At 42.9% G+C, this 23,163-nt stretch overlaps 1 long non-coding RNA gene across 1 annotated transcript; it reads right to left on the reverse strand.

Annotated features, from left to right (window-relative positions):
• Positions 1–7,834: 7,834 nt before the first annotated feature.
• LOC128594081 (uncharacterized) lies at positions 7,835–13,096 on the reverse strand. The gene is made up of 3 exons (XR_008382488.1): positions 12,964–13,096; positions 10,558–11,002; positions 7,835–8,408 (listed from the first exon to the last, which is right to left on the reverse strand). It is a non-coding gene; the product is annotated as an uncharacterized LOC128594081 (long non-coding RNA).
• Positions 13,097–23,163: the final 10,067 nt, after the last annotated feature.

Genomic DNA, 23,163 nt, shown 5'->3' on the forward strand with positions numbered 1-23,163 from the left:
ACAGGAATGGCAGCAAATTCTGGAACAGCGGTCAGAGCAGAGGCCAAATGCTAACTGAATCCCGTGCGGGGCCTGCAGCCTGGCCCAGAGCCGAAGGGAAAGGGCTTGGGCACGGGCCGCCGTCCAGCTGCAGGGCTAATCCCGGTGGGATGGCACAAGCGGAAAGCACTACTTGAATAGCACTGAAAAATCTTCATCCCTTAATTTAGGGCAACAGAGGGCGCGGAGTAAATCCAGCCTTTCCCACAATAAGGGAGTGAGCTCACTGAACGGTCAGCAGCCAGAGTGACAGCAGACTTTTTGTCTTACTGATGTGGAAACTTCTAAATCAGGGGGTGGGAAAGGCGTCTGGCATAGGTATACACCTTTGAAATCAATTATTTTCTAAACTGCAAGCTGTGAGCCATTCGTGGGCCACAAAATCAACATCTGAATCTTGACTGGTATTTTTAAAAAAGAAAATAGAATAGGTTAGGGTAGAAAATTCCCAGGACGCACACATTTTTGTGGGCACAGTATAAAGTGTTTTATTAACTCTACAGGTTAGGGTTGAAAATGTTTGAAGGTTCCTGATCTGGGCTGGTGCTTCTCCTAAGTAGGGTTCAGGGCTTCCTACATCAAAATCATGGTCCAGACAGAAATGTGGTTTCCTGGCCCCAATGCCCAGTTCCAATTTAATAGGTCTGGGCATCCAGAAAGTTCATGGGATAGCTGTGGCCACTCCCAATTTGTTCTAAGTCTGGGGCACAGACGTGGACAGATGTGAAGGACTGCGGATCATTTCTGCTGCTCCCACTGCAGACGGCTTTTCCATGACTGCATTTCGGGAAAGACCTTAATGCTTAATAAGAAGCAGCACAATATACTGGTGAAGAGAGTTTCCACCAGTGAGACGGACCCACGTGCTGAGCCCAGCTCAACATCTATTAGCTGTGAGGTCTCGGGAACCTCATTTACTTTGCATAATTGGAGTTAATAACTGTGCCTACTGCATAGAATTAAAAGAGATAAAGCAACTGGTGCATAGTAATATAGGAAACATCAGCTGTTATCAATAAGAATCCATCCACCTTTTGTGAAAAATGCTCCTCAATTTGACAATCATTGAGCATGCAAAGAATGATTTTAAGTGCTTTTGGAAACGCAAAGAGGAAAAACAGTTTCAAGTTTCATGGGGTCTATGATCTGATATGGTCAGAAACCTCACAGATTACTCAGCCTACCCTCATTTAACAGATGAGGGAACCGACCAGTTCTCCCAGAATCACAAGTGGGAGCCAAGAGCCTGAACCAGGCCAGTGCCCCTCCTCCAGAGTGGGTTCCTGTTTCTGGGGAAGAGACCCCCAGTACTGACAGTGGTGTGCTCTTTGTTGTGAAGATGTATGCATATATGTTTGTAAGTTTATTCTAAACTTCCTGATGTAAAGGATCTGTAGCACACAGTTTGCAAATGATAAGAAAAGGTACAATATAATTCATTAAAAATTCCACATGACCCACTGATTATCATAGATGCTTTAGTTGATTTTTTGCTCAGTTCTCATATCTATGGCCAACCTACGGTTGCTATTAAACTATGATTTAACAAATGGAGTTGTAGCTCAATCCACTAACTTTTTTTAAATTGTGGTAGAAGTCTCCAGAACTTGATCATCTTGAACAACTCTGTACACACTAAGTGGCGGTTGCCCTTTCTCTCCTCCCCTAGAAATCACCACTCTTCCTATTTCTATGACCTTGACTGAATACTTCCAATAAGTGGAATGAAGTATTTGTCTTTCTGTGACTGTCTTATCTCACTTAGTGTGAGATTCTCAAGATTCATCCCTGTTGTAACATGTCCCAAGATTTTCCTTTTAAAACCATGGTAATATCCCACTGTCTGCATCCACCACGCCTGTGTGTCTGCTCATCTGTGGATGTGGACGGGTACTCGGGTGGCTGCCACGTCTTGGGTTGCTACCGTGAAGAACCCTGCTATGAACAGGGGTACAAATATCTCTTTAAGACTGTGCTTTCAATTCTTTCAGATATAATCCCCAAAGTGGAATTGCAGGATCATATGGTAGTCCTATTTTTAATTTCTCGAGGAGTTACCATGCTGCTGTTCAGAAGGGCTGCACCGTTTCACATTCCCACCAAAAGGGCACAAGAGTTCCAGTTTCCCCACCTCCTTCTGTCCCTGACAACACTTTTTTTTCTGCTTTTATTGATAGTGCCCATTCTAATGGTGAGGTAATCTACTAACTTTTACCTAGTAAAGTTGCTAACGTTCAGTTTGACATGTGATCCACCGTTAAAATATTTCTAAGTTATATGCATTAAACTGAAACTGGTTTTGGGTTCAGCGCACTTATGTGCAAACACAATAATGAAGTGAGAGATGACCACGCTGAATCGGACAATAGTGTTCCAAGGCTGAAAAAAACAATCCCTCAGTTTTTATGCAATTCACAACAGCTACTCACAGAACACGTTTTTTAAGTTTAATTTACATTTTAAATGCTGTTTTACATCTAGGTAGGAGGTAGGAAAGCTTTCTCTATAATGGGCCAGATAGTAAATATTTTAGGCTTTGTGGGTCATAATGTCTGTCCAAACGACTCAGCTCTGCCAACGCAGCAGGAAAGCAGTCATGGGGAACACACAGGTGAGCGGACACGGACGCGTCCCAGTGAAGCTTTATGCATAAGAGCAGGTGGCAAGCAGACCCTGGTTTGCCAAATCCTGGTCTAGATGGTCAACACAACAATAAATCAGGACCTGCTGCTTCCCAGTTTCCCTGTGTAAATACTCCCACCATGGCCGAGCGCAGGTTACATGTGACGTTACCGTGTTACACGTGATGTTCTGTCTACACAGGCAGACGGCAAGGTACTGCAGTGGAGCTGTCTACAGCGTCCCCACCGGGGGCATAGACATAAATAAAGCTCAGTTTAATTAGAGAGTGATAAATTTTAAGAATTTATTTTGTTTTTAATATATTTAATATTAAGTTAATACAATTTAAATTTGTTAAGGGCCACGATTAAAAACAGCCTCAGAAAATTTCTGAACATGTGACAATGGGCTCTCGCGAGCCAGTGTGGGCCCGTGTTGGCAACCCCATGGTTCTAGATGCCTGTCTCCCGCCAGTCCCCTCAGAGATGAGACCCTTGTCTCCTTTCAAACTTCACCAAGATAGTTTCTTCCGAAAGAGATAAAAACCTGTTTCTGGGTGTGTACCCTGCTTCCGCCTAACCTGATTTCTCTGAAGCCACCTCCTCTTCCAGTCACTGTTCAGCCAGTCGGGCCCTTGGGTAATTAAATTCCTGACCAAACCTGCCGTCTCCTGGAACCTGCAGAACTAAACAATTGCTCATGTGTTTGTATAGTGAGTCACATTCGGTCTGAAAGAATTTGAATACTCTTTAGAAGTTTCTAAAGTTATAGCCTTGCCTAGTCTGAGAACCAGTAACTTTGGGGAGACAGTGAGATGGTGTGAGATAGCACATGTGAGAAAAATCAGGGTCTGTATTTCAGCTTAGCCCTACATAGGACTCACTTGTTTATTTTTATTAATCTGTCTCTATTTCCTCCATGCTACACAGTAAGGGTGGTGCTGGTGCTTCATATTTGCAGAGCTTGTGAGGGCCAACATTGCTCGAGGGACCTGAGAACGGGGCTAACAGGGGGCTGGAAACGTAGTTCACCGTCCATCATCCGGACATGAATAGGAGGCATTAAAGACTGTAATTCCATGAACCTGACAAAAACACTTTAGGCTTTGAAAAATGTACTTCGATTGTTAAGGCAAATCGAAACTACTGGCTGAAATTAGCTTTTCAATTTTTATCTGCATTTCCTTCAGCCACATCCTCACTTTCTCCGTGTGCTGTAAGTGATTGAGAGATGATGGCTTAATTTATATGGACCTGTGCGTGTGCACACACGCCTGGCACGGGTATTCCTGGTTACCAGGGCCATCATTTCTGTCTCTCCGTTCTGTGCCCATCTTTTCTCGCTCTACACTTCCCGTTCTCTTTTTTCTTTTCACTCTCCTTTACTCTTCCTTGCCAGAGTACGTGTACATTCAGTATTTCAGCCTGGTGTGACCTTAGAATCAGCAAGAGGCATGAATTACATAACAATGTATGGTTATGTATAAAATACCACATTTATACTGTAAAGCTTTTATGTGTGATTCTCTATTAAATAAGAGGCAACTTGGATTCTGTGATCATTGCATCTGTAATTATCAAGCCATCATATTACATCATACTTTTTATGTTTCCAGGTTATTGCTAGATTCTAACTCCCACCTTGCCATGGGTGTGTACTACCAAAACACAGCCCTCCTAACATGTGTCTCTTTAATCCTAAAACATGGGGAGAACACAGAACACGGGGACAGGAGTTCACTCTGGGAACGCAAAACCTTTGCACAACAAATCTTTCTCTGTGCTCTGTTGGGGCCCGTTTGGTTCACGTGTTAGTCTCATGAGACGGCCGGGCTGCCCTGCATTCTTCTAGACCTGACCTACCTCCCCACTGTGGTTGTGAAGGCCCAGTGTGAAATCTGCATGCTTCAGGTTCTACATCTAATTATTGTTTACTAGCATTGAATGTAAAGGTAAATTTCGAAAGCTGCGTCAAGTTCAAAAACATCTCTTGTTCTTAGTAGAATACCATATTTATATTGCAAAGTTTTCATACCTGAGCATTTAGTTTAGGTGAGTAACTGGGAAAAGATTATCTAATTCAAGATTTTATTTGCCTTTTGTATATGTATATGAATTTGAAAGACAAAAATGCTTGCTTTTATAACTGCTAAGATTAGTCACAAGTCTCTGTGGCTAGCTTTGCTGAAATTTCTCATCCTAATGATGCAAACAAAAATCAGAAAGCACGGAGCGCCGGGTTTCAGAGGTGACTCACAGAGCCTAGCAATCCATCTCGGAAGTCTCAGCAGGCCTATTTTTGGGCTGTTCATGGCAAGGCTATGGAATCCCAGGTGTTCTCACTGTGAGCTTGGGGGAGTGTGAGGACGGCCCGGGAAGCAGGAACGTGCTCATTAGAGCAGGTTTCTGGTGGAGACGGCTCAGACCAGCAGGTCTGCGTTCCTCCTTGCCGTGACCCCTTTCCTCATTAGACATGGGGTCTGATGTCTAAATGGATCTGAGTTTAATGAGTCACAGCTCACTGGGGACCCGGGGAGGGTGAAAAAATGCTTGCTTGGTGAACCAAAAACAGCACATAGTTAATTTCATGGACATAGCACTGTTTAAATAATGTAAAAGCTCTTCTTTTGTGAAGCTCTTTTCCTGGCCTTGGAAATCTGAAATGGCATATGTGGGCACAGGAGACCTAGGGGTAAGGCCTAAATAGGCTCATCACACTGCAGGATTAATGGTTCTCTTTCGATAAAAATCTCTAAACTCTTTAAAAATGATTTGGTAAGATTAGCATTCCTTTCTCTATTGCAAATGAAGATGGAATAAGATGGGAAAAACTCTTCCCATAGGTTTGCAGATGTAGGTGGTTAATCAGGTGAAAAGATCTTTAAATAACAGATCAGGGAATTACACCACCAAACTGATTGTTTTAATCTGTCAGAAACTTATTAACAGAAAGAATACTTTGTCCCGCGGGGTATATTTCAGGGAAATGGCAAATAAACCATTATCTTGGTAAAATCAAAGCTGAGTAATTATATAGAACAAAATTGTAAATAGCAAAGTGAAAATATACAAGGGGGCTATAAAGTTTGTGTGCAGTTTAAAATATCGTGAAATCTAAAATTGCACATGAACTTTATGGACACCCTGTACATATGGCCAGAGTGTAGAATTTTATGCAAAACAGAGTGTGATGTCCATACAAGAAAATACATAACTACTGCAGCGCCAGAGCAGTCGAGAAGCACCAAAGTGTATCAGAAGCTAAGCACTAAGTCCACGCTAAGTCCACAAGAGAAGATTTTTTTCCCCCTCTGGCATGATATTTTGAAAGACTTTTTTATGACTCGTAAGTAAAGGCTTTTTTCTTTTCCTGCTAGTATTCTAGAAATAAATTTGGAAAGCAGTTAAGGTATATAAAAAACTTTGTACTATTATTAGCATAGAAAACAACTGTCAAGGAAAACTTCCTGCTTTCCAAAACAATGTGTTCAATGGTCTTTTTTTTTTTTCCAATGGTCTTTTATAAAGAGAATCAGTTACATCAACTGCTTCATGATATAAATGTATTGTTTTTTTGTTGTTGCTCAGATGGAAATACAAAATTTTTGGAATTTTAGTTTAAACATTCCTTATTATGCTATGAAATGTGCAACTCTGGTCAAGTTCATTAATTTTTCTTTGCTTTGGTTTCCCAACTGAACAATGAGGGTCGTGATCTAGTTTTATTGTATTTTACAGGGTTAAGTTAAACTGAGCACAGCAAACTTGTTATATAATAAAATAAAGGTGTTATATAAAGTAAAGCCATTAACACTCCCGTAGATATTTAATTATTACAACTGAGCAAAACAGTGTAATTTTCTGAATAGATAAAATGTAGTCTGTGATTTAAGTCATCAGTGAGCTGCTCAGGTGGCCAGGAGAGGAACAGACACAGCAGAACCTATTTGTTGACCATATTCTGTGTGCGAAGCACTTTACACGTGTGACATCATTCCATACGTACGTAAGTTACGTACGTTACATACTCCAGGGAGACCTGCTTTGTCAATGGGAAGAATGGCCTCATAGAAGCCTTGTTGAAGTTCATGAGACTCGGGAGTGGAGGGATCAAGATTTGAACTAGTCCTGTTTAATTCCAGAGCCTAAGCTCTTAGCCACATAGTCTGTGACTGCCCTCCACACTCAGGCTGGTTATTTACATACATTATTTGCAAGATTTTTTCATTTAAAGAATCTTATTAGATATTTTCACCTCTTCCATGTCAAAAAATGTTATTGTGGTCCAGAAAAATGATATATTAGATGCATAAGGATTAGAAATAACCTGTATAAAATAAGTAAAATAAATAACTATTCACTGACCTCACCAGAACTTAGTATAGTTTTAGCTGACTAAATATTTTAATTTTGGTAATTTTTCTATACATTATTTTTGAGGAAACTATGTAAATTAAATTGATTTTTAGAAAAATGAAAGTAATATACACTCAATATAGGGAAGAATAAAAAACTGGTCATTTTAAAATACTGATTTTTCTTAAAGGAAGAATGCATATTTGTGTTTATTTAATATAGTTAGAAAAAAGAAATTTTAAAAGTTGTAATAATATGATTGCTATGGCTTTCATTAGGAAAAAGCAGTAATTTTTCCAAAAGTACATTATACTTAAAATATTTGAGCCACCCAGCACAGGATAGATTAGTTTTGTTCTTCTGAAATATGTATTTTTCCTTAAAGATATATATTGTAAACAGTGAGTGTCACAGTGGGTGCAACCCACTTTTGAGATTCTTAGCAGAATGGAGAACTACTTCAACACCAGGAAGAAACCAAATTATTGAGAAACACCCACCTTATGTAAAACCCTCATCTAAGTGGGAGTGTAATGTAAATAAACTTCTTTCACTAAAAGTAGACATTTACCATTGTTATTAACACTTTACCTCCAGGAGGTACAATTTTTCCAATGCTAAGCAGTAACATAAAAATGCCCAATAACTGTTATTTCTATGGAAAAAAACCCCACTGTATTCAATTTGTATTTACTCTCTTGCAAAAACACTAGAACATTAAGAAAAAATACACCATATAAAGCTTCATTCTACATAAAAACAATCTTCAGAAAGAACTATTTTCCAGGCTGCCAGATGTTTTCCTCTTTTATTGTAAATTAACAGTGGTGATATATCAAGAATATTGAAGAATTCACAAACGTATTAAGTCTCCTGCTGCCTTGTCTGTAAGCATTTTGTTCATTTGCGAAAAAAAAAAAAAAAAGTACTAAAGAATGTACTTGGCGTCTTCTAACTGAAAAACTGCTTTAACAGCTACAGAAGTTGTTTTCCATTATTCTAATTTCTCTTCTCCGTTCTATCTCAAGCTGCAACTGACAACTCAAGAAAATGAAAAAACATTCACTTTTATTTGCTTTCATCAGAAAAATATCACTTCAAATGAACTTGTGAATGTTAAGAAATCCTACAGTTTTCCAGTTCTTTCTAAGGACTTCTGAAAGAGTCGTCCAGGATAAAGCGCAACAAAGGCCAAACAGAGTGCGGTGGCACGGGAGGGACCTAGGCAGGCAGCAAATCTCACAGCCCCAGCATCACTCGGTGGTTCTGGAGGAGGAGAGTCGAGATGCCAACCAGGCTTGTGAGCACAGGCACGCACACAGGGACACACGTTCACAGAAGATACCAGCCAGCAGCTCTCCCTGGTGTTGTCTGGAAGCACGTTAGAAGAGGCTGCCACACGGAAACGTGGTTAGATCAGGTGCGGTCAGCGAGAAGCAGGACGGGAGGCCAGTGCCTCTCCTGGCTGATACTGGAAGCCTGCTGTAGCTCAGCGCGAGGTTGTCCTGCACACTCATGCCAGGAGGGTGCATCCCGTAGCCCTCTGGAGTCTGTGACTCTTTCTCCAAATGAGGTGGGGTTGCCGTCCCAAACCTTCCCTGCTATTTTACTCAGCATCTACTGACAGCCCCCCTAACTGCGACGTGGTCGCCTGGGCAGGCCCAGGAGTACAAGATGTTCTTAGAGGTATTAACAGCTCAGAAAATCAGCAGATGAAAAAGTCAGTACCATTCTCAACACAGTCTGGATCCCTGGATTAATACCATGGAGACTGAAAGATACATTAATTGAAAATTAAATCTTCTTCATACGCACAATTTCAGTATCCCTAAGTGCTTTTCCTTTCCTTTTGCTTGCTCTAGGACAGTAGTCCTTAACCTGTGGGTCGAGAGCCCTTTTTAACAATGAAAATACATTGCAGCATGAGGAAGGCTGAGAACCACTGCTCTAGGAGGTTTTGAAACTATCTTCAGTATTGCTGCTGTCTTTTGCATTTTAATTAACGCTTTAAGTTTTGTACTTTTATCTTGAGGCAGCTCCATAACGGAAATAATCTTGAATACCTAGGTGTACAAAACTGCTCAGCCACTGCACAGGTGTAAGGCACATCTGGCACCCCTCCACCTGCCTTCCAGCTTTCTGAGAGTGTTTGTTTCCAGACAAATGCCTCAATGATGCCGATGACTGAAGTCCTCTGGCTGAAGACCATCCCCTGGTATCTATACAGCATCAGTCACCAAAAGCTGGCTCATCTTCCCAGGTGCAAAGCCACAGCACCGGAAGGGGAGGTGAGCTGTGCAGTCTGCACTGGGTGGGTGGGTGGGGCATCTGAAAGCTCAGTGAGGCGCTACTTTGGACAATGCCTGGTGTAAAGTGACATTGGGTTCAACTTAGGTTAAATCAGTTTGCTCTGGGGAGTAGGGGAGGGGAAGGAGGGCGAGAGAGAGAGCTGGAGTTGAAGACGCTCAGTTCTCAAGTCTCACTAAACATACTTTCTCTCAGCTGCGGATCTGAGGCCACCTGACTTAGACCATAACGTCCCTGCATGCTGTGTGGCCTATGTACAACTGCGTTTGTTTTTTCTTCCTTTAAGGTTTCTTTTTAATGACTTATACTTGGTGCTTAGGACTATTTCCAACTATGGAAACCGAGCTCTACATGCTAATGAGGAAACAATGAAATCTGAGGATTTGAAGTGAAATAAAAATCTCTTCAGGCCTGTAAGTGACTCACAGAGCTGGGTGTCCTTGTAGCTTATGATAAAGGAGTCGCTTCCAGTTAAGATCTGGGATCCTCATTGCTGACCTCCAACTTGATCTTTAAACAACTTTAAACATGACAAATGGACTCTGACAGAAATATATTTAATGACTAGTCTGCTGACACCCAGAGGTAAGGCAGAAAAGCTGCCTGGTCTCCAAAAAAATCTAATTTACATCCAGCTCTCCATCAGAACTTGCCTCAAGGGTCTGTCCCTGCAAGCGGAGGAGCCCTGGGGGGTGAGCCCAGCTCTCGCCCCGGGTGCTGCACCATCTATCTGGAGCCAACACAATGGGCTAGAAGAGTCTGCTCCTCCCTTGTTGAAACACACTGTTTGTAACCGAGGAGATAAATATTTACTTTCCTTAACCTTTACTTGTGTTACATGATTTTACTCAAGGGAGGGGGAAAAAAATCTGCTTTGCAGAAATATCCTGACATTTTCTGTTAAATCCTCAAAATTTAACGTTTGGGGAGGAAAAAGAAAACAAATCAACAGATAAAAACCCCTCCACATAACGAACATCTCATCTGCTATTAGTTACACAGTTTTGCTTCCGGGTCTGCCCTGCTCACAGCCGAGAGTTTAGGCAAGGCCAGGAGGGAACCAGCCTGCCTGGACATCTGGAAATGGTGTCAAGTATAAACACAACGTGCCTTTCAAGACCTGAGCTGGAAGCTCCAAACACAGTGCTAATTAGTTTTTAAGAGCAATTAATGAAAATGACTACATTTAAATACCTTCCAAGACTTGGAAAAGACCCACTCCAAGTTTACTTACGCCAATCCAAAAAGTGAACTTGGACTTCGTGTTTGATGTGTGCAGTGGATTCTAGCTTAAACTTGTTTCAGAATGACAGAGCCGTGGAGTAGCACACCAGAGAAAAGTATGAGAAAATGTAACTGGGTTTAATCCCATACAATCTTGCAGCTGTGAATTGATTTGTATTGAATGATGGCCCTTTCTGGTCACAGCATCTGCCGTCTTCCACGTGCATTTTCTCATTTCAAAACAGAAGAGATTCTTTCTTCTCTTCCTCCAAAATCTTGTTATTCAAAGTCCCTGGACCAACAGCTTTGGCACTGAGTTTGTTAGGAATGCCTGATGTCAGGCTCCACCCTGCAAACCTTCTCAATCAGAAATTGCGTCTTAAGAGGGGTTGGGATGATTCCCGGCACCCTGGAGTCCCAGAAGCACTGTTCTAAAATACAGCCATGCCTCTTTCCTGTACAGAAGAGAGCGGCTTTTTTAATTTTTAGAACTAATTATTAAAGTTCAACCAAAAATGTTTTTAAAAATTCTAAAATTTTTCATATTTAAATCAGTTCAATATAATGAGCCTTACAGATTTTTAACATGACTCTAATTAAACTTTCCTACCAATTTCCCCTAGTTGGAGGCTCATTGTAATCACCCCAATGTATAGTAGACAAAAGGATAATTCCTGATGACGGAACAGCAATGGCTAATTTTGTCTTATAGAATATTTTAAAGGAATTTTATTTTTTGCAGTTTTTTTGGCTGAGGCCAGGTTTGAACCCACCACCTCCAGCACATGGGGCCGGTGCCCTACTCCTTGAGCCACAGGTGCCACCCTTACAGAATATTTTAAATGGGCCAGGTTTATTATTTTGCCCACATCAAATACTTTGTGTCTTGTACACAGTATATTCAGAATTTGTGATAACAGAACCATGCTGCAAATCCTCCAGCAAAATTATAAAAAAAGCTTCCTTCAGAACAATGGTAACCTGGGCTGGAGTGTGACTACCTTTCTGGAAATCCAAACCGAGATTGCACATCTGCCCTGTTTACGTGGAGACGAGCAGCTGCATTGTCCACTCTGAGATAATCTGCCTTTACTTTCTGAAATAAACGGAAGGTCTTAACGAATAATGTGCTTGTCTCTTGAGGAATACATTACCCAGGTGATGACGAGGAGCCACATTTTACTGTCAAATCATGAAATCAGATTTATTGGTGCCAATGACAGATTCTCTACTTAAATATTTTAACGCATCATCTTAAATTCTTTAATGACAAATTTCTTTCAGGAAAGGAAACCTTAAAGGACGATAGTGGTTTGCAGGTAAAGAAATTATGAATTTATTTCTCATTCCCATTTTTAATAAATTTCCCAAATGTTTAATCATGAAGAATTTATTATAATTTTTAAAAACTTCAATTTTTAAAAAAAAGAACAAAAAATTTATTTTCCTCTGGGTCGAAGTATAAAATAATTCCATATGAAAACAGAATGAACATCTCTGTTAAGGGTTTTCTTATATCCTACTGTCCACAGAATCAAATGATTTGAGTCTAGAGATGCTTAAATCAGTTAGTTAATTAGAGAAAAACAGCCTTTTGCATCAGTTTGGGCAGCAGTGGTATAACTGGTATAACAGTCTGATCCTCTTTAGGACTCTGTAAATTACATGTTCTTGATAACAGGATGGAGAAAAGGCAAAAGTAGAAGTATAACCGTGTGGAAATATGTAATATGTTTTTTTTTTTTTTAAGGTATTGTTTAAAAAAGAATGCATAGAATCAGCACCTGTAGCTCAGCAGCTAGGGCGCCAGCCACATACACGAGAGCTGGCGGGTTGGAGCCCAGCCCGGGCCACCAAACAACAATGTCAACTGCAACCAAAAAAAGAGCCGGGCACTGTGGCAGGTGCCTATAGTCCCAGCTACTTGGGAGGCAGAGGCAAGAGAATTGCTTAAGCCCAAGAGTTGGAGGTTGCTGTGAGCTGTGACACCACAGCACTCTACCGAGGGTGACACAGTGAGACTCTGTCTCAAAAAAAAAAAAAAAAAGAATGTATAGTTTTGATTATAGATTTCTCTACCCATAAACATCCCACTGCCCACTATCTCTGACTAACTCTAAACTCTCAGTTTCCACAGTCTTGACCCAAGTCTCACCAGTTACAGGCATCCCCCATGAATTGTTACACTCTCTATATTCCAACCAAATCAGTGTGGTTTTTTTTCCATTCTACATTTCTGTTTACACAGTTTCTGTGGATTGGGATAATCTCTCTCCAACACCACCTCCCCCTGCTCCAACCCTCACCATGACCCCACACTACCTAGAAAAAGCTAACTCTGCCAGTTAGAATGTCATAGCTTCTTCTAACAGAATATTCAACTAATTGTGCCTTAAATAATACAGACATTTATTACCTTACATAGACATCTGAGATACAAGGAGCCCACGTGCTTTCCCCCATTTTATGTCACCATCTTCTGCACGTTGACTATTGTCTTTGGACCTGTTTCTTTATAGCCACAATACAGCTGCCACTGCTCCAGGCATCACATCCTCACACATCTATATCAAAAGCAGAGGGGCAGGAAGTTACTCTCAGATACCTTTTTTATATAAGAGAAGGAAAATATTTTCCAGCATGTCCTTGGCAGACCTCCGCTAAGGTGCAATTTTATTTTATATTTTTTATTTATTTATTTATTTATTTTTTTGAGACAGAGTCCCACTATGTCACCCTTGGTAGAGTGCCGTGGTGTCACAGCTCACAGCAGCCTCAAACTCTTGGGCTTAAGCGATTCTCTTGCCTCAGCCTCCTGAGTAGCTGGGATTACAGGTGCCCGCCACAACACCTGGCTATTTTTTGGTTGTAGTTGTTTAGCTGGCCTGGGCCTGTTTTAAAACCGCCACCCTTGGTGTATGTGGCTGGTGCCATAACCACTGTGCTACAGCTGCCAAGCCCTAAGGTGCAATTTTAAAGAAACCATGCACACTCTTTTCTCTAGCTTCAAAAGAGGGGAGGTGAGCACCTCCCATTTTCAGCCTCTAAAATGCACAGTGTCTACATGTGCTATCCAGAAAGAGCATGGGGGTGGGGTGGGGATAGCCATCTAGTTCCCTACTCCTCCAGAGCCCAAATCTAGTAGCACTGACTCCATAAAGTCGTCTTCGAGTCATCCGGGTAAAAAGAATCTCTCCTCTGGGTTTGCACAACCCTGTGTGCCTTCCCTGTTCGTGTTCTTCTCTGTGTGTATCTGTGTGTCTGTGTATCTGCCCAGGTTCTACGATGAGAACCCATCCCCTCTGCAGTGTAGCCCTCTGTGCACCTGCCCAAGCCCGGTGCAGAACGCACCAACTGCATCCCCTCTGCAGGGCAGTCCTCTGTGCACCTGCCCAAGCCCGGTGCAGAACACACCAACTGCACCTTACTCACTTTTATTCTCGCTGCCCTGCCCTGCCACAATCCTTGACCCTTAGAAAGTCTTGAGTAAATATTTCCCAAACTGAAAACTTCAATAATCTGAACCACAGTTGGATGATTCATTTTAGTATAGGGGGAAAACAACACTTAGCCCAAAAGGACACTTAGAACTTTCACCATATTTGCAATTAATAGACATTTTGCTTTACAGTATGCAAACTGCATGGTTGAAAGTCAGAAACAAAATTAAGGATACAAAGAAGCTGAGCATATTTCCTCTGCACATGCATGTGCAAGTGCGCACACACACACACACACACACACACACACACACACACGGCATCCAGGAAAGACTGGTCCACCTGGTCCTGGAGAATGAAGTGAGGCTCCCAAGGGCTTATCCTCAAGCGGTTCCACACTCCCGTCAATTTAGACCAAAAGCATTAGGGCTGCCCTCTAGGTACAGAGGAGCAGTAAGCTGGAAACATGCTGTGTCCCCAAGAATTTTACAGGGCAAAGCTGCCTTATCACTTCTTGACTCCAAGTCTCCTCTCTTTACATATGAGAAATAAATTTACCACAACTCCGGGTTTTCTGCCTGCCCTAGTGAACCTAAATCCTAATCCAGGCACGAGTAGTCGCTGGAGCCCACAGTGCTCTAGTGCAGAACATGGACCCTTCAGAAACCACTGAGAGTAAGAACATCCTCCAGGCAACTTGAATCTGGCTCGTAACTCAAACCAACTTGAGGATCGGCCAAAACTAGTTCTATCTTGTCAAGTACCATCAACTATCCACACTCAGTTTTGTTGGCAAAGTGCTGGCTGCACACTGAATTTCTCAAGCAAAATGAAGAACAGTAAGGAGTAGCCAAATATCTCAAACAATCAACATTACTGATTGTGTTTACGTAAATGCCACACTTCTCCTGCCAGGGTCACAGAACTGGGTCAGGTCTTCTCAAGGCCACAGCCCCTCACCTCTCACCACAGTGCCTCACATTCCACCACAGACCCTCACTTCCTCCCTTCACGGCCCCTCACCTCCCACCACGGTGCCTCACCTCCCACCACAATGCCTCACATTCCACCATGGACCCTCACCTCCTCCCACCACGGCACCTCACCTCCCACCATGGCACCTCACCTCCCACCACGGTGCCTCACCTCCCACCACGGTGCCTCACCTCCACCACAATGCCTCACATTCCACCATGGACCCTCACCTCCTCCCACCACGGTGCCTCACCTCCCACCAGGCCCCTCACCTCCTCCCACCATGGCCCCTCACCTCCCACTACGGCTTAGATGAGACACAGGGAGGAATCCGACTCGATGACTCTTTGTATTTATGTTGCTCCATCTCTCACCAATGGTCCTCAGATGAGCTGTGCAGCCTGCAGGTGTGCAACAGTCAAGAGTAGAAGAAAAGTCAAGTCAATCTACAAAGGCATTTGGTATCTTACTCTAAAGGTCAAGTTGATTGAAAAGAGTTTGTTTCCTTGGACTGAAAGGGAATTTCACTGATACGGCCAGGAGTCAGTTAACATAAGATGAAGGTCACTCGTACATGGAGACGCAGGTCATTTGACAAATACCTTGACTGCAGAGCACAGTTTATAAAAGTAGCAGAGGGACCCCGAGGCTGGGCACCGGGAGGCCGAGGGATTAACCTTCTGGCGGACAGGAGAAGGGCAGGATGTTTGTTTCCCGTTTCTCCTCCCAGAAGACAACTGTCCAGCCAAGATTAAGCTGCAAAGACAGGACAAAGTTTTCTAAACTCTACAGGAGAACTCAGACCTAATGATTAAGGTCAAAACATCAAGAGAACCTACGGTGGCCTTACACCCATGTTCAAAACAGAGCTGCACTTTGTGCGAAAGAGTCTTCCCCAAAGTGGATGCAGCCAATAGCATGAATGTCACAAAGGAAATCTTCGAACTCACTAGTCAAAGTAAAATGCCGTCATTACTTTTTAGGAAAAAGCTTCATTTTTGAGCTAATTGTTTCTTAACTTCCGACTTGCAAATGGCCTTCTGATGGTCCACTTCTCCATACTTAATAGCTTATCAGGGCCTTTTATTATTTTATAACCTTTCTTCATATGTGTTAAATGCCATGGAAATGTAGTGATTTTGTTTATAATTAAACATCAAAAATTTGTTTTAAAACTTTAAAGTTGAAATTGAATCATTTGATTTGGGTCACTTGGCCTGTAATCCCGTACATTACACTTGTAGAAGAGAAGCCTGTTCTACATTTATTCTTAATTTCTCTAAGCGTCTGTAGCATTGTGCTTACCATGGAACATGCCAGAAGCAGACAGGAAATGGACCCTGGGATTCAAATCCTCGCTCTACCACTATGAATTTGGTCAGGCTACTTAACCTCCAGGGCACCTCAGTTTCCCATCTATGAAGTATTCCCTCCCAAAATGACCTCCTATTTCAAGGCAGTATTATATATGTAGTATTAAGCAAGCATACATACTACGTGATAATAAAATGTAGTATAAAGCTATATACATTCACAGGCACGCAGTATAAAGCTCATTTAAGACAAATCTACCTTTATGTGACCAACTTACTCTATGAACTGAGAACCGATGTGACCTGGTGTTTAACTTTCTTAGCCGGTATTAACTTATTAGACTGTGGATGTGTTCAAGCAAGCTCTCTGGTGAACTTATTTCTCATCATTGCACCTATCAAGACTGGAAAATAGCATATGACATCCTCGGATGTCTGAGATAGCCCAGCTCCTCCATTCATTCATTCAGTGGCCAAAACCGCCTGGCCCTCATAACCGACTTCTTGGCCCTCAGAACTGACTACCTGTTCCTCAGAACTGACTTGCCAAATAGGGGCAGCATCTTGAGATTTGACCAGAGAAGCCTTTATTAAAAATTATTTATTAGAAGCAAATCTGAAGGATCATCTTATCTCAACTACTTAACCACTTTAGACAAAAGTCTCCTGCCTCTCCCGTAATCAGTATCAGACGAGTTTCATTCTAGTTTTGGTGTCTGACCTCTTGAGGCTTTCCAGCCCCACCCCTCCCTCTTCCCCTCTCCCCCCACATCTGGGTAAACTAGAAGGGTGGGCAGCCACCCTCTCCCTGGGTGGTGGGAGGTGAGCGGCAGGAGCAGGGAGGGGATTTAAGCACAATAACCCTGGGAACATGCACGTGTCCTGGCCCAGCCCATGACCTCAGCAACAAGCAGAGCCAGCCTCCCCTCTGCTGGAGCCGCTCTAGACCAGCTTGCACATCTGCCCTGCTGTCTTCAGGAGTCCCACTGGGAGTGATAAGTCCTTCCAGAGCCTCCAGGGGTGTGTGTGCATGTGTGTTTGTGTTGTCCTCACCTTAAAATCCAAACCAATTTTGGGGTAGGGCAGGTGCTAATCTCGACATCAGTGGAGGGCAGAGCAGTGCTGTCTGGGTGGTTGCCCCACCCAGGAGCCTTTGACCTGCTCCTTCCTGATAACAAACAGGCACTCCTCACCTTAACATTGAACTAGTCCAAATTCCCTAGGGTCACAGTGCTCTTTGACCTAGCATATCCCATAGTGGGCCTGAGTGTTTTGACCCAACTAGTAATAAATGGAAATATAATTAAGTCTTTGGCACTTAAAGTTGGCAGAACAAGACAAGGCTCCCTGGAGGAGCTAAAACAGTACATTGAGGCCAATATAGATTAAAAGAAGGCCTCCAAGAACTCAAATCCACCATATAAGAAACCTGAAAGGAAGGAGCCATCATTCCTGCTTTTCTTCCCTTTAATTGTCCAATTTGGTCAAGCTCAAACCTGATAAAATGATGGCATCTAATAGTGGATGATCACAGCCTTACTGCCATGGCACCCTGATTACGGCGCTCCTACCCAATGTAACTGATTATGCAATCAGGAACTGGAAAATATTTGCTATTATACATTTAAAAATACGTTCTATTAGGTTTCTCTCAACAGCCTCTCAGCCCCAGTTTTCCTTCACCTTGGGAGGGACACGATATGGTTTTACCTGCCGTGCGTGCAGCCCTGCCACTCAGTCTCCGCAGCGAAGATCTTCACCACACTCCCATCCTCCGGGAACACAGGTGCAGCATGAGCCTGGTGCTGTACCCTCCTCTCACAGGACTCAAGAGGTAGAAGTTGTCACAAAGGAGTTCACAAAAAGAAACAGGCCATTGACCAATAAAAACTCCAAGACCCTGCTGCATCAGTTAAATTCCTAGGAATTATGTTGCTAGTCAAGAGCTGCTCTGTCCTTGAAAACAATCAGCTGTCAGGAAGCAATTAGTGGTTAACATCCCAGCAGGTGCCCAGCATCCACAATGCTAAGCCAAGTTAACAATCTTTTGGGGACTTGTGGGATTCTGAAGGCAACATACTCCTCACTGACAGATTTTACTAAAGTTCACTTATGCCTGTTACTTACAAACTGGTCCACCTTGAATGAGGACCTTCTAACAAAAGGCTCTAGCACCGGTCTCAGTTGCCCCACAATAGGTTCTCTCATCAATGTCCCCCAGAGATACCTTCAGGGTAGAGGGCTGCCAACCCCCTCACGTCTCCTGGAGTCTCGGGACCACCCTTGATGGCAACAAGTTGCCCATGGGCTTCTGATACAAGGAACCACCCACCTCAGTCCCACATCTTTCATCACTTGAGTATCAGCTGCTGGGCACACACTGGGCCTCTCTGGAGACCATGGCCATCTCCATACCCAGTTCCCCCTCACAACCTGGACCATGGACACGGCACTCTGCAGACTCAGAACACTTACGGAAGCCTTATTAAAATGGGAATGGTACTTATAGAATAGAAGCAAACTGGGTCTTCTGGCAAATCCATTCTACAGGAGGAAGTGGCTTCTCCTGTCCTCGGTCTCTTGCCAGACACAGGGGTGATGCAGGCCACCATTCTCCCAGCCCCACTGGCCGCCCAGAGAGTCCCTGGGGAAGAACTGAGCACTCAGAAAAGGGAGTTCACGCACTGCACTGATAGTAAGGTGAGCAGCACATGTGATGGAGCCCAGGGGGCTGCTGCTGACCACCCCTGACGAGGACATTACTGGTCAAGGCTGGGACTTGTGAGCTAGCACTACCGGCCAAACCTCATGCACAGATGCTCACCAGCAGGTGGCCCATATCTGCACAGACTTGAGGATGCTATCAAGTATCTGGTCTGAGTCTGATCTATGATAATAACAACAGTGCCTTATCCAAGGTCACCTTGAGCTAAAAAATTCTAGGTATTTCTTGCCTCATAGACACCCCAAATATGTGCATGAGCCAAGCTAAAGCTAAAAAGTAAAAGGCCTCACCAAGACACTTCCTCTCCCCCACAGAAATCCAGTTGCTAATGGTGACCACAGCATTTAACTTCTCAGGATCAGTATCACGGGCTCTTGAAGAAGACAGTGGACCTTTTACCTCCCTGCTGCCTCATGCTGTGAGCCTCACAGAGCACTCACTACGAGATGTGACACTTATTCAGATGTTCAGATGTGCTGACGGTCAGGTAATGAGAGCTGGCACCTCAGTCCTCCATCAAACCCCACTGGTGAGTTTCATCAGGGTCTGACTCCCTCTGTGAAGTGTGGGTGCTTACAGCTTTGGGGCCCCGTGCCTCATCCTCCTGCTTTTTACCCCAGCTCTGGACAGACCTTGACGAGAGCCCATGGACTTCATCCCTCGGCACCTGCTGGGATGTTAAGACCACGTCAACCTGAAGCCTCACTCTGGCCCCAACACCAATCACAATGAAAACCAAAGCCAAGTCCTGTTCTCCCCAGAAAGTTCCTTACAAGATTAAAACACCCCTGTCCACTCCCTCTGGGTGTGCTGTGTGGTGTCGGCAGTCTTGACAGCCAAACAGACTTGGGAAAGGCTGGTCGGTTTCACCCTTGGTGGGCATAGCCACCGCCCTGAATTTCACCCTTGTGCTCACGGACTTCTAATAGTTCCCCCACTGTCCACAGAACTACACAGAGGCTATTTGCCAGGCACAGGTTCACCGTTCCATCCCACTCTTCACCATTCCCCTGTGTAAACATCGTGCTCGAGTGCTGCTGTCCCAGGAAACACCTGGTCTTCAGCTGCCTCCATTCTCTCTGCTGCTGCCAACCCTCTGTCCCAGGACGCTCTTCCACCCACCGTCTCATCTTACCTCTTGTTGGAGATCATCTTAAAAGCTAACTCCCCTGTCAGTCCATTTGGAATTCTCCCAACCACACAAGATTTCTCCCTTCTCTAAACTTTGTATCTCCCTGTTTGAATCTCTGGTAGTGCTGGTCATGCTCTGCCCTGAACATCTCCTAAAGCTCAGATGCTGAGCGCACGGATCATGGAGACCCACCTCCCAAACAAAACTTCAGCAGTTCCATCCCACATCTGATTGTTACAACTTCGTTGTTGTTAGGCAAGTCACCTGTCCTCCCCAAACCTCCATTTCCTCTTCATATTAGAATACCTGAGCTCTCACGCATGAAGGCCTTGGCCTAGGGTCTCACCCATAGCAAGTATTTGATAAAATGTACTTATTATCATTACTTAACTTACGCCTAGATCCGAATCAAGTTTATGTCAGACACTCATTTTTATAATCCATTGCAAGAAGAGAGCCTGGGACACAGAAAGCATTTGATAAGCACGGTATCTGTTGGATGAATTGAATAAATGGTTCATGAGATCTCACTGAAATTTTAAAGCAAATTAATAGGAAGATTAGCAAAATTAAATCACTTGCATGGAATTTAAGTTAATTCTAAGTATACATACACAAATCATCTATTTAAAAAAAAAAAAAAAGATGTCAGTTACTGGCCAGGTACAAGACAGAGAATCCAGGCAAAGGGGTAGGGCTGTCTTGGAAACTGCTTCCTAACCTGTAACTTGCTAAATTAATTCCCAAGTGTCCCTCCACACCTCCCCATGCTGCAACGCACCAGCTCATAACTGGGCGATGGGCTCAGCTACCTTCTAAATTTATTTTCACAAAGAATATACGTTCACAGACCTAAAACAGTGGAGGTTAGTTGGCAACTTGGTCCGAGTTTCCTGTGAAACTCTTAAAACATAGAGTGAACCATGATCTATATTTAATAATCCTGACTCAACTAGGCATCGAAATATTTTTAGATGTTAAAAAAGAGCTTATCTCCTGTGATGCAGCAATTCTCCTTCAAGGATCTACCTTAAGGGGAAAAATGCAAGCTGTAGAAACATAGGTAGGTAAATGGTGCTCTTTAGAACAGCAGATAAAATTGCAGGAACATCCGATATGTGCAAAGCCCACAATTGTCTGCAACATGCTAAAACCAGGCGTGCAATGCCATGTTTCCGCTGTGAACAATGTTCAAAACACTAAGTGAAAACCAGGATGCGTGTGTCATAAAGAGAAAGCAGTTGATCTCAATATTAGGGCATTTTTCCCACTTAGGATTATTCCTGGCATTTTACCCCTTCTGTATTTTTTAACTTTCTACAAAAGCAGAGTTAATTTAAAGATAATATATTTATGTTTTATAGTGATGTTTGAATTACCTGTAAGAATAAACACAGAATGTGTGTATTTGGAAAATAAAGTCCTCTCTCGATGCAATTTACTTCTGTCAAATAGAGGGGAACTGTCCCACAGAGTCACGGATATTTGCAAATTGACCCACCCATGTTTTGGTCATTCCAGCTTCCCCATGTACAAGCAATCACCTCCAATATTGTGTGGCACAGTTCTCTTTGGAGGAAATCAAATAGCAGTAAAAACAGGACTGTAAGGGAAAAAGTGGGTAGGGAAGGCTATAGACTTCCAGTCTTTTTGAAGCTTTATCTTGATAACATCTTCTGGTTCTTTCAAACATATTATTAAATATTGATTTTCAGCAGAAGTTATTATAGGTGGTCATATTTCAAGCTTTTATTTCTTGAGAACAAATGTTTCCTTAAATTAACTAAGTGAAACTCAATGACAAATAAATTCTATTATTATAAAATGTCAGCTAAACATAAACTGCATTTCTGTTTTTTATAAATAGTCATGTGTAAGTTTGTGATAAAGTAATCATGACCCTTCATCTTAAATCACATTTTTATTTTAAATGATAAGGCAATCCTAATTAATTTCTCCTGTGATACATTAAAAGGGTCCCATGCTAGACTTTTCTGAAAGATCACATAATGTTAAAACTTTGGCAATCTATGGCATAAATACTATGGTGTGAGGGAATTGGGACCGTTACATGCAGCCCTGCATCTGAGAAGACAGTGGCTGGCCCGCCAGCAGCAGGGCGGACAGGCTTTGGCTGGCCAGTGCTGCTGGCTTTCCAGGGCGATGATGGATTTGCCTTGGCTTAACGTCCCTGCCTGGCCAGGCCCCGGAGGAGGGCAGCATGCACCTGCAGCGGGCATGAGCTAGGACAGCAGAGAATGGATGCAAAACAGCCGGCTCACCTGGTAACGGATGGACTTCACGGCCATGAACTTGGTCTCATTTGTTTAGGGTTCTCCCCAGCTGAGCGAGCTGATCTTTAAGGTAGAATTATACAGGTTAGCACAGGACTTCATTATTTAAATTTCCAAAATATTTTCCTTCCATGTCACAGCTCTCAGAGGAGCTTTATAATAGCAATAAGATTGCTATGAAAAATGTCACTTCATAAACACGTAGGTATATTCAGGGGGTTGAAACAGTGATTTTTAACAATCGGGAAGTAAAGTCTAGAGCAAACTGGAACATTCACTCAAAGCAAGAACGGTAAAAATAAATTTACCAAAGCAATTGCCTCTTTTTTATTAGACATGGGGATTTCAAAAGGCCTCAGGTAGGCAATTAGAAGTGCCATCGTCTGGCAGAAAGGGCCTCCAGGACCTGCAGCAGGGCCGTTCTGTAACAGAGTCCCAGCTGTCAGTTTCTTCATTTGTAGAATGGGAAGTCTACAAGCCCTTCCGATTTTGAAATACTAAGAATTCTGTTCTTGTCAAAGTTATATAAACGTAAACATTTAAAAAAAAAAATCTATGCTTTTAACTCATGCAAAGCAAGGAGCTGCTAAAATGTTCTAAAATAAAATAGAACAGGCCTGACTTTTTCAATCAAAAGGGTAAGAATGGAAAAATAGCTGTACAAATATCCTCAAGAAACTGTTTTTCCTTCCCTAATAGATAGGATCATTGGACAGCACAGAGTATATATTCTTAAA

The sequence above is a fragment of the Nycticebus coucang genome, chromosome 9 (assembly GCF_027406575.1).
Source record: "Nycticebus coucang isolate mNycCou1 chromosome 9, mNycCou1.pri, whole genome shotgun sequence".
Taxonomy (NCBI): domain Eukaryota; kingdom Metazoa; phylum Chordata; class Mammalia; order Primates; family Lorisidae; genus Nycticebus; species Nycticebus coucang.